We start from the raw sequence: 13,745 nt of genomic DNA on the forward strand, positions 1-13,745 counted from the left end.
GGTAATACTTACAGAAGACATCTGTAGTGTTTGTCTCACGCTCTCTACCTCATCTGCATTCATGATAGAAGGATTGTGAATGTAGGAGCTATAAGAACATTTCATTTATTTACAAAAGAACTGTGTGTGTGTGTGTGTGTGTGTGTGTGTGTGTCAGAATTCTGTAGGCGCTTTGATGCATAAACATTCTAAAACCTTCAGTAGAACCTTACATCACAGGCTGCAGTTAGTGAACACAGACCCAGACACAGCTTCAGAAAGGAAATAGGAAATCATCATTTAGGAAGAAACAACGACTGAGACATTTCAGCAGGATTATTTTCAAGGAAGAGAGTAGTGTCTGCTGACAAGAGGAAATGGCAGGAAAACAAGCACCTGCTGGAAAAATGAAGACAAAGTCCAAATCACTGGTAAAGTCCAAATATTTAGGAGCATTCACTGATGTTCTTTCAGATTATGTGTTTGTTAAATTGAGACAATCACACAGCTACTTAAGCCCAAGGCTTGGAGTGTTAATATTTTTCAAATGAGCATTTCATTGCTGATAATGTTTGTGGGTTATTCTCTTGTGGGTTGTGAGCTATTCTCACTTGACTTTTCAATCAAGATGATGAATTTTGTTGAAATATTTGCACAGAAATAAGGTAATGAGGTTCTGTGTATTCCAATTGATATTTCTTATGAATATCAATTATAACTTCTTGGTTGGTTGCTTGGTTTGGAAGTACAATTCAGTAAAATAATCGTAAGTTGGTTTTAAACATTAGTATATCAGTGTATGTTTTTTACAGGTACAGGGGCATGAAAAATATTACAATATAAGTTTGGGAAGGAAGTATGTTGATTTTTGATGTCATTCATCAGTCTTTCATCTTGCTATGCTGAATTCAAACAGCAGTTTAAATTATTGATGGCCGGCATCTTAACCCGTAAAGGGGCTATAGAGTTATTTTAGTACAAGCACAAATTTAATTTGAATTGCATAGTTTTGAGTGTGAAATATTCAAATACTGAATGTTGCATGCACAATATGAAATTGTATCTCACAGACTGAAATTGAATCTTATGGTTTGAAATTTAATATAACTCGTATTGCCTCGTCTGTAATGGCCTTTATGACTCTCACCTTCTGTTATACTTATTCTTTTCAATGCCTCTCATTCTTGTTCAGGCCATGTTAGGGAATGGCTGCTGAATGATTAGGATTTCTAACATATCAGGAAGCTGCAGATGAGGAGAAAAATCTCCCAAATATAAAGGCAATCCAAATCATTACGCTGTTGCCCCAAAACTTGGCCCAAAGAAGACTGAGAGAGGCATTGAACAGGGGAGTGATGATGAACATGATGATTATGAACAAGATGAAGATGATGAACATGATGAAGATCATGATGATCATGATGAAGATAATGATAAAAATTATGATGAACTTGATAATGATGAAGATGATGATGATGATGATGAAGATGAAGATGAACATGATGATGATGAAGATGATGATGATGAACATGATGCACATGATGATGATGATGATGATGAACATGATGATGAACATGATGATGATGATGATGATGATGAACATGATGATGAACATGATGATGATGATGATGGTGAAGATGCACATGATGATGTTGATGATGAGCATGATGATGAATATGATGAATAAGATGATGAACATGATCATGGTCATGATGAACATGATGAAGATAATGATAAAATTATGATGAACATGATAACGATAAACATGATGATGATGATGATGAACATAATGATAATGAACATGATGGTGAACATGAATACGATGATGAACATGATGATGATGAAGATGCACATGATGATTTTGATGATGAGCATGATGATGAACATGATGAACATGATAATGAACATGATGAACAAGATGATGATGATGATGATCATGGTCATGATGAACATGATGAAGATGAACATGATGATAATGAACATGATGGTGAACATGAATCTGATGATTAGGATGATGGTAAACATGATGATAATGGTGAACATGTTGATGATGATGAACATGATCATGAATATGGTGAACATGATTATATACATGATGATGATGATGATGATGAAGATGATGATGATGAACATGGTGATGATGATGATGACCATGATGAAGATGCACATGATGATGATGATGATGATGATGATGAACATGATACGATGATGATGATGAACATGATGGTAAACATGATGATGGTGAACATGATGATGAACATGATGATGGTTAACAAGATGATAATGATGAACATGATGATGATGAACATGATGATGAACATGATGAACATGATGATGAATATGGTAAACATGATTATGAACATGATGATGAACATAATGATGATGAGGATGATGATGATGATGATGATGAACATGATGAACATGATGAACATGATGATGAACATGATGATGAACATGATGAACATGATGTTACATCCCAAGTTACCCCCATATAGGTGGTACTGGACCAGCTCTCCGTTATAAAGGGTCCGAGCCTCTTGCCTATTATTAGGTTAAAAAGGCTATTTAAGCTGGTGGCGAGGAGACACGCCTAGCTTCTAACTGCCTTCGTCCGAACGCCTACACTGCTCACTCTAGTGCAGCACCTGACCGAATAGCCCTAGAGCCAAGTACCACACTAGTCATGTTCGTTAACAGCAGCTCTCCTCTTATTGACCTGTGCACTTGTTAGTTGCTAGGATTATTTTAGTGGCTTGTACAGTAAGCCCCAAGGTTCTGTTTAATTTCTGTGGCTAGAGTAACCTGTTAGAACCGTTAAGTGGGTGAACACACTACCTAATGATTACTGCCTGATGAGATATCATAAATCCAATGTCCACTGTTTATTTTTTAACTTCAATGGTTATTTTTATTGCAAGATTTAGCAAGGGCAAGCATACACCATAACCTGATTCAAACACTGATTGTTCACGTTCACTAATAATGATTAACTAGGTATCTAAAATTAAGTAAGTAATTGTTTAAAATTCAAACCCCTGATGAAAAGGCTTGTAGCTTAATGGTCGAATGTCCAGCTTGTTAGAGAGAGAGGGAAGAGGTGTACCGGCCGATACAGTTCTTCCTCGCCTGCCGTACTTATGGTTGCTGTTGAAACTCCCGATTTTGTCCAAAGTCCGCAAAGTCTCTGTCCAGTGTAGTCTCTAATGGCAGGATGAACGAAAGAGTGATCCTTGGTGATCAATTGGAACCTGCAGCCGGGTGGAGATGGTTAATCCTTCTCTGCCTGCCGCTCCCATCTCGGCTGTAGGGTGTTGGACTTTTCTTTCTGCGATGATGGCTTGTTCGTTGCTCTGTCTCTTGAGTTGAGAATTCTAAGTTCAAAGATGAGTTGCTCCGATGTGGTTGATCGATCAGCAAGTCTTGAACCCGAGAGCCGGCCGAGGACTAACCCCGATCCTCCCAGAGCCGTTCCTTTTATCCTCCTCAGATCATCTGCCATCACCTTTTCCTCTGCTCTTCACAGTGCTCTCTGTATGCATCCGTTCTCCTTATTTGGTTTAGTTTAACTTCCTCTTCCACTCAATTCTTTGGCCGGTCCGGACATGTCCAGTGCCTATGTGCCTTCTTGCTCGTAGCTCAGCTCTCAACTTGATTTGACCCTTTGTTTCCCTTTTTCTACAGTCATAGTTAGTTACTTAGTGCATATACTGCATACATTTCATTCCGTATATGATTTATTTTTTCTTTATAACATAGGGTGGCCATTCGTCCGGCTTTAGGCCGGACAGTCCGGCTTTTAAATGCCCTGTCCGGCTGCAGGCCAGCCTTAAGCTGGACACTCATTTGTCCTCCTTTTGAGAAAATAACTAAAAAGGTCCGCCTTTTGACACATTACCTCGTTAGTTCATACTTATTGGCTAAAAAGCTGTATCAAAATAAATAATTTCATTGGTTACATTTTCGTGTTGTGACCTATCAACAGATGGCTAATTTTAATATTCAAATGAGCCATGTGTTGATTGCCACATGATCACCCAGTTGCTACCACCAGGCTGTCAATCAAGCTCTCAGCAACAGAGAACGTAATGTGAGCTAAGGTCGGTTGTTGGACTGAAATTCTGAAAATGCTCATACTCATATATATAGGCACAGCTTAGGCAAAGCCTATAGATATGAAACAGAAGGTGCTGCATTTCTTTACCCTTTATCTATCCAGATAAACACATTAAGAACAGTTTCTGTAAGATGTTTATTAGACCTATGTAATCTGAATTGGAAGGGCAAGTTGTCATGAGCTGTATCTTGTATATTTATTATTAGCTATGTGGTATGTGTATGCACCTTTATGTAATCTGGTGGAAAAACATTGAAATTTAAAACCGGATCATACCAAACAAATATCTGCTTGCGTGTCCCTGTGTATGGAACCATGATAACAGGCTATCTGCTGATTGGATTAGGCATTGCCCTGGTGTATCGGAAAATTTGGAAGATGGTGTCAGCAGTCCAAAGCCCCATGAAGCTGCCCGACATGACTGATGAAGTGAGCAGAGCTGTTAGCGCTCAGACTGTGGGTATAAACCGCAACATGGAAAACACCTTGGAAAGAGCTGTAAATGCTCAGACTGTGGTCATTAACCGCAACATGGATAACATCTCGGAGAAGTTTTTGGCTTTGCAAAGGAGAATGAATCGATTTGAAGACCAGAATGGACAATCAGAGTAAGTCGTGTCTATTGAAATGCAACTTACTTGACAATGATGAAAATGGTGAACATGATGATGATTATGACCATGATGAAGATGATAATGAACATGATGATTATGATCATGAACATGAGGTAAGACCGTTTGGTTTTGTCTCAATCACTGCTGCAGAGCAGGCACAACAGCAACACAAAGAGAAGGACCGGCATGGGACGGTGACACCGCCCAGCAGGCCAGACACTGGTCCCAGAGCACACAGGGAGAAGGTGACGCCTCCCTGCAGGGACAGAGACGATCCCAGCGATTAGTCGAAAGCCGACGGCCGAGAGACGGTCAAGATCAGGATAGTGACAGTTCTCCAAGCAGCGGATCGCTGCCATCGAGAAGGAGCCCAGAGAGTAGCATGACCACAAGTGAAGGAGATGAAGTATCATCCCCAGGGTCACATGACCCAGGGGAAGGACCCTCAGCAGCAGCAGCAGCTCCCACAGAGACAATTAGGCCAGAACCAACAGCAACATCCCCCTCAGGGGATGGAGCTAAGCAGCCAGACCCCAGACAGTTTGACCCAATGTGGCATTACGACTTGCAAACCAAAACATGGCACAGAAGCTCAGAATGAGAACAGGACAAGGATAGGTTTTGGGTGGATAATGAGGATAGCATTAATCTTTGTTTGGGTGAACACAGTAGTGTATCTCATAAATGACACAAATGAAGTCCAGCACAACACAGAAGACATCCCAATATCAGTTAACAGCATGTGCAGTGGCTACAGGAGTGAAAGCTGTGATGCAGGGAAAGATAACAGTCAATCAACTTACTGCACTCACATATGTAAGGTCCAATGTGCACAATCAGACATTGACACTAGGCCCAAATACAACAAAAATACATGTTGTACCTGTGCATAACCAGTGTAAGATGCAGAGGATGGTGACAGTGTTGGTGAAGTGTGTGCAAGACCAATGTACTGATGAAAATGTACAAGTGACAGTCACCAAGGAGGCAGCCCTCAAACTGGTGAAGCCTGCGTAATGGAAGTCGTATCTGTAGAAGCATGACTAATAAAGGAAAAAGAGTGAGGAACGTATGGCAAACGAGTAATTGGGAGAAAAACATGTTTTATCAGTGGATGAAATTTTCAGCTAGACAAATAAGCAACCAAATTTGCATTACATGCCACAATTCTAAAAGGATGCCAAGAGTCATTGCCAATCCCAGGATTTAGGTCAAAGAGATGTGTAGAGCGAGGCCTATGTTTGGCCTTTTGCTTATTGGATTATGCAGGAGAATCAAACAGTAGATGGTTGAATGCGACAAACAAACACCCAGAATTTTGTCCTGTCATGGCAAAAGGTCTTGACTTATGGCTTCCACCCCAGGTGGAAATACCAGAAAACACAACTTATCCATTTTGCGTTGCCAGGGGAGAACACCTAGAGAAAGTATTAGATGGAACCGATGCTAATAACACCCAAGTGCGATGCCGTAACATAACAATCCGAGCAGTAAGAGCTAAATATGCCCAGGACACAAATTTAACATTGTGCAATCTGAATGAGGGTTGTGACAATAAAACAATCTACACAAATCAGACAATAGGTATGTGCAGAACCACCCGGAAGGCAGTCCTTCGCTGTAGACAGGTGATAGGAGGTAATGGAGAGTGCATATTAAAAGTAAAATGAAGAACTAAATACATGAACTGCATTTGAGGGAATTAGAGAGCAGTTACATGCCACTTCTCTCATGGCTCTGCAAAATAGGTTTGCAATCGACACTTTGCTAGCAGAAGATCAAGGTGTGTGTGAAATGATTGGAGAAGAATGTTGCACTGTCATTCCAATGATTACAGGTAGTGGGGGAAATCTCACAGAAATACTGAAAACAATGAAAGAACTCAGAAACGAACACGTAGCGAATTCCAATTGGACCACTCGGCTAGAGTGGTTAACGTAAGTCTGGAATTGGATGAATCGCATGTCTTGGAAGAAAATACTGCTGACAATAGGCATGGTCCTTGGAGGGCTAATATTGGTTGCAGTAGTAGTCTCATGTTGTATATTACCAATTGTCAAAATAATGATGAGCAAAACAGCTAGTAATAACAGGACAATTTCTCCTTTTCATTTTAGAAGCAGGCAAAGGAATGTCCGAGGATCAGTATGTTGACATGACAAATTCTGACACTGTGACACTGGACACCTATTCCCAAATACCATAATGACAGAACCAACAAGTAATCAAGCACGAAAAGGGAAAAACAGGGAAAGAAAATCACCTAACAAGGGAAGACATAATGAGGCCTTACAAGTTGTGCTAAATTGATTACCATATGGACCCATATCAATCCAAAATTCTAGAACTTATCTGCAATTTCGAGATAAAAGCCATTCACTGCAATCAGAGGGCTATCCATTGCCACAAAATGCAAGTATTCGCTTGCACTCTATGCACAGCACCAATTGGGAAAAACACACATATAATTTGCCTGGAGAACTGATCGTGCACACCAGCAATGTATCTATGACTTACTCTTATGACTTGGTAAATACAGATATAGGAGTATGCATGCCAGTATACACTAAAGCACAGATACAGACAATCACAGTATGTTTAGGGACATACGTTTTGTTTAGCACTCATGAAACACTGCACAGAAGGGGTAAAGAGGAAATCAGAGAAAAATCAGACTGGTATAAGACATGTTACAGCCAACATAAAGATCGATTGTGGAAAATGGAAGGAGGAGGTAGGACAGGATATTGTAGGGATTATGCCTTGGGTAGAGATGTATGGGTGGGGTTTTGGAGATAAACTCATAGTGTGCCTTGTCCCATCAGACCACAATAGGGTGGCCACTTCCTTCACATCAAAAAGGAGGACACTTTGCATACACAGGGACACGCAAGCAGATATTTGTTTGGTATGATCCGTTTTTCAATTTTAATTTGTTTTTCCACCAGATTATATAAAGGTGCATACACATACCACATAGCTAATAACAAATATACAAAATACAGCTCATGACAACGTGCCCTTCCAATTCAGTTCACATAGGTCTAATAAACATCATACAGAAACTGTTCTTAATGTTTTTATCTGGATAGATAAAGGGTAAAAAAAAATGCAGCACCTTCTGTTTTATATGTATAGGCTTTGCCTATACATATGAGTATAAGCAATTTCAGAATTTCAGTCCAACAACCAACGTTATGTTCTCTGTCACTGAGAGCTTGATTGACAGCCTGGCGGTAGCAACTGCAGTGATCAAGTGGCAAATCAACACATGGCAGATATCCACCAGAGGTGAATCCACCAGGAGACGCAGGACCGCCACTACCCAGCCAGACGACAGTGGTCAGACCAGGATCAGCTTTAAGCCCACTACCACCACCACACGAATACCAAGTCAGCATAATACTCTCACCAACGGAGACAGACTACACACCCACCATGCCACAGCACACGCCAACACCACCATTAGCGTTTGAACCTCAGGCAGAGGTGCCAAGTTCAAGCACAACTGCACTGGGGAGTGGAAACCCTCAGCCAACCCCCGGTCCATCACACCTCAAGCCGAGGTATGCAAAGCCAGATTTCGGCCCTAAAATCCCAGATGACATACCCCCGATTTTAGATGCTGAGGACACCACGGAGAGTTCATCAGTGGAGGAAAAAGAACACCCAACCCCTGACCAGATCACCGGATCAGAATTGGCTGACATGGACATACGCGAGTTTCATGCATATGTGGGACGTTACCCCTGGACCAGAAAGATGGTAACCAATATGAGATGAAGAGAGATGAAGAGCTGTGCTGCAAAGCGTTTCCGAGAACGGAAGAAGGAAAAGTTGAGGAGTTTGGCTTGGAAAAATCATAAGCTGAAAAATGAACTTGCCCGACAGAAAGAACTGGTTGCACAGAAGTCTCTGATGATTGAAAAGATGGTGCAGATGTATATGGCAACCACAGGTAACAATCCTGTCTAAAATGAGACATGCCATGTGGTACAAAAGTAGCACTGACAAATATACTGCTGATGATTGATTAAAGGTTACTCAAGTAGCAATGAATTACTGTATAACACACTACTGATGATTAAATGATATCTACTCAAGGGATAAATGACACTACTGAAATTTAACTTGGGCATAATTTTGAGATAAAAGTAAAGAAATTGCTGATTGAGGTGTATTAATGGATAGTGATAAGCTAATGTAGTTTGTATGTATTATAACCCACATATCAATGATGTGTATACCTCTATGGGATGGCTCCATGTTATCTTTAATATGACATGATTAGTAGCTCTCACATAAGGTAGCCTTTTACGTTGTGACCTCGTGTTACAATGTCACAAAGGGAGGATATGCAGTATAAAATTTAGTAGTTGTTGTAGGTTAGTGCATATTATAAGTTAGTAATCAATTAATCACACAAAAGTTTGGATATTATGTTGTAAGCACTATGGTTTGTTCACACAGATAACTGGAAATCAAGTAGAGAGCACTATGTTTTAAGTAATGATGATTTTGAGTGTTAAGTAGAATAGATTTATATAAGCTCACAAGGATGTTAATGAAAGCATTATGTTTTAAGTTTATATGATTTCATGATAAGCACAAATACTGTTGATGAAGTAGTAAGCACCATGGTTTTTTAGTAAAAGTTTGATTTAATGTGTGAAACATATAGAATGTGTAGTTGTAGCAAAAAATTAGCACTGATTATACCAAATGTATGTGTGTGTTTGTAACACAACTATGATATCATAATTGATATCATATCATCATATTATAAAGTTTATAAAGTTTTTAAAAAATACAGTAAAAGACATCTGTGACATAATGGTGTAAGGAAAAGGTAATAAATGGTTTTTAAAAAATAGAAGTAAATGGAGCTGTACTTGTATAGCGCCTTTCTAGTCTTCCAACCACTCAAATCGCTTTTACACTACGTGAGACATTCACCCTTTCACACACATTCACTCAGTGATGGCAAAGTCCATCGAAGAGAAACTAACATTCATACACATTCACAATTTGGGGTTCAGTATCGTGCTCAAGGATACTTCGACATGTGGCACCAGGAACCAGGGATCGAACCGACAACCTTTCGATTGAGGAACGACCCGCTCTGCCTCTGAGCCACAGTCGCCCTACAGTACAGTAAACTAGATTCTAATGGTGTAATCCTGAAGAAAGGAGAGTAAAAAAGAAAATGTCATGGCCAACTGGTGTAGGCCATGAAGCCTGTATGTTCTATGATAAGAACATAGGCCTGACAATGCAGGATAATTAGGCGAGTAAGACACCAGTAGAATGGAGCTGGGCATAACAAAGGCAGGATAATTGGGCTGGTGGAATTTTAGGGTCTTTCCAGAGTAGAATTTACACCATTATGTCGTAGTTTGAAAAGGTAGAAGGTGGGCAGGACTTGTGACAGAGGGCAAAAGTATATAAGGAGAAGCTTTGTGAGGATGAATTCAGTCTTTCCATGGATGGCTCAGGCTTTGTTTGTCTGTTAAGATAATAAAGCTCTAATCTACTGCCAACTTTGATGAATCCTGGTTGTTATTTTTCCACCTGAAGGAGAATAACTTTTAGACCTAATTTGGACTTAGAAATTCATATGTTGGACACAATCTTCTGATCAAAAAGAGAACTCGTTCTGACCAAGACCCAAAACCATCCAAGTACTAACCAGGCCCGACCCTGCTTGGCTTCCGAGATCGGCCGAGATCGGGCGTGTTCAGGGTGGTATGGGCGTAAGCAAGAGCTACACCTGCAAAGGGACCTTTTAAAGACGTTACACCATGTTCTGTTTTTCTGTTGGATTAGAGTCCATTCAAGATGTTTATTTATGTACCTACGATTTGATGACCAACTTAGTTCTGTATTAATTTATGCATTTACTGACTTGAACTCTCCCTAAATCAGGTCCCATGAAATCACTTCATTAACAGAGTGTGCAGGACAAAAATTCAACAAGTCATCATGAATGAAGTTTAGATGTTATGCTGCAGTGGGCAAGTGATAACAACAACAACTGTCATGGCTCTGCTCCCCTCCTGCTCCCTTTGCTCCTCCTCCTTCCCTGTGTGTGTTTGTTGAGGGTGCGGCCTCTATTCACCTCGCCTGTGTGCTGTCTTACCTGCGCTCAATCAATTCATCAGCCTCAGCCTTCAAGAACCCCGGTCTTCCTCCCATTCAGCGCCAGATTGTTTCAGCCAACTTGGTGGTACTTTCGTGGCTCCTTCCAGTGTGTAGCTTGCTATTTCCAGTCAACTTGTGATTTTCCTGTTCCTGTTCTCCTGTCCGACCACTTTCTCTCCTGAGCGCCAGGGATCCTCTCGTGCAGTTCTGTTTCCAGAGTCAGCTCCCCAGTGCCTCCATGTCTCCGGTCTCTCTTGCCCCTTCACCTGCCTGTTCCTGCCATGGCCGGAACAGGCTGATGAATTAAGAAGAGTTTTCGACCATCCAGTGCAAGGCAAGGAGGCAGCTAAGCGGTTACTAAATCTTCGACAGGGTTCTTGTTTTGTAGCTGAGTACTCAGTTGAGTTCAGAGTTTTAGCGGCGGAGAGTGGTTGGGGAGAGGAGGAGTTACAGAGTATTTTTGTACACGGGCTGTCCGATGTTATGAAAGATGAGTTGGCGGCTAGGGATAGTGCTGCTAGTCTTGAGGAGCTAATTTCACTAGCAATTAGACTAGACAATCGTCTTTGTGAGAGACGTCGTGAGAAGTGGGGCCGCCCACTAGCCTCTCTTTTCCATGCCCAATCCAGAGCCACCACCTCCGTAGGTCCCCAGCAGGTAGCTCTTTCCAAACCACCCCCGTGCCACGTTTCCCCAGAGACTGTTGAGGAGGCTATGTGGCTCAGAGGCAGAGCGGTTCGTCCACTAATCGGAATGTTGTTGGTTCTATCCCCGGCTGCCTCCTGCCATGTGTCGAAGCATCCTTGAGCAAGATACTCAACCCCAAATGGTACCGGATGCTGTGTATTGGTGTGTGTGGATGTGTATGAATGCATTCGTTTTCAATGGGCTTTGCCATCACTAAGTGAACGTGTGCGAAAGGGCGAAGGTAGCATGTAGTGTAAAAGCGATTTGAGTGGTCAGAAGACTAGAAAGGCGCTATACAAGTACAGGTCCATTTACCATTTACCATTTACACTTGGCTGACTACACTAACTAACAAATGTGGGGAAAAAAAACATCGAGGCTCTTCCTGCTCATTGTTCTCCAGGACTTTAACATAGCAGTTTTTGTCCCACCAGGGACACTAACACACAGGACCACTGTGTTTTTAAGATCTTGATGAACTCACCAACACTGTTACATCTTACATTAGTTCTTGTGAGGACATGTGTGTGCGCATCTTCTGCACATACAACAACCACAAAACAGACAAAAAATCAGACCAAGGAGGAGGCCTACAAAAGTGGCAATAAAATCCTGTACAAGCAGGCTAGAACACGCTGACAAAGTTAGCCAAAGTAGCAAAAAAGGAAATACTCTGAAAAGCTGAAACTGTTTTCCAGCCAACAACCCTATATTTGTGTGGAAAGGCCTGCAGAACATCACCAACGACAGGAGACCATCCCCCCACACTGCGGAGAACCATCAACTGTCTGACGAGCTGGATGTGTTCTATTTTAGGTTTGTAAAGACCACATTCACACCCCTCCCCTGCTCCAACATCAAACTTATACCCCCTGCCACCCTGTCACAAGTCAAGAAGCTCAACTTGCCTCAGGAACTGCTGATCCAGTTCTACACCACCTCATTCTGTCTGTTCTCTTTTCATCCATCAGTCACTCACCAGGGAACTGAGGTGCTGTAGAATCAGTCTTTCAAAGGTTTTTATAATATGTGAAATCAGTTCCACTGGCCTGTAATCCTTCAGAGTCCTAGGATATCCTCATTTGGGCACTGGACTATTACACAAGGTTGAACAAAATGACACATGACTTCTCCATCTAACACAACAGGAAGTTACTTGCCTTTGAGCCCAAAGTTCAGCAGGCCATCTAAGACCACCTTCTAAGTATATGAAGGCTAAAATGCCCAACACTTTGGGTTATAAGCTGTTTCTTATTTCTTACTGTTTTTACTTTTTAGTGTTGTACGGTGTCCTCGAGTGCCCAGAGAGGCGCCTTTTAAATAAAATGTATTATTATTATTTGTTAAGTCAATGTGGACAAGAGCGGTTGCTTTTCATACTTTTGTCTGTTACTACAGAAGAAACTCAAACCAAACCACTTTATCCATCATATTGATGGGACTGTGAAGCTTTCAGAGATGGAAATTGTAGGATAACTGCTTTTGGTAAAGGAAGGCAGGTTAAATGAAAAGTATTTTACTGCCATTCAAACTCGAATCAGGAACGTCTACTGCTTAAATAATTTGTAACTGCAGTTATGCTTAACAGGTAATGCTAGCCAGCAAGAGTTTCAGTATATTTCCAGTGACTAACATGAACTTTTTAAACAGCTTATTTATTCAAAAACCCCTGTTTTAGTTGTTTTACCTCCAATTTTTAACTGGTCTGAGTTTTCAACACAGTGACACTGGAATGTCACAAAATGACCTATTTCGATCAACAGTTTTGATAATTTTGGCTCTGCTTTTTTTAAATTGGACTGAGTTTTCAGTTCATTCAGACTGGAGTGTCACAAAAGCGTCTTTTGGTCAAAAAACAGTTTTAGTTCTTTTACCTCTACTTTATTAACTGGGTTTTCAGTTCCATCAGACTGTAGGGTTACAAAACATTTTTTGCTCAAAAACACAGTTTTTAGTCATTTTACCTCTAGTTTGTTCACTGAACTGAGTTTTCAGTATATTCAGATTGGAGTTGTCACAAAACAGTTTCTTTTGGTCAAGTTTCAGTGGTTTTCCATAGTTTTTTTAGCTGGACGATTTTCAGTTCAGTTAGACTGTAGTATCATAAAAGGACCGTCTTTATCTAAAAAACAGTTTTAATGGTTTTAGGCCTAAGAGTGCCAAATTTGCTTCTCAGGGTAAGAAAAGAAGCTTTTTCTTTTAAGCTGCCA

The sequence above is a fragment of the Dicentrarchus labrax genome, unplaced genomic scaffold (assembly GCF_905237075.1).
Source record: "Dicentrarchus labrax unplaced genomic scaffold, dlabrax2021, whole genome shotgun sequence".
Lineage (NCBI taxonomy): Eukaryota > Metazoa > Chordata > Actinopteri > Moronidae > Dicentrarchus > Dicentrarchus labrax.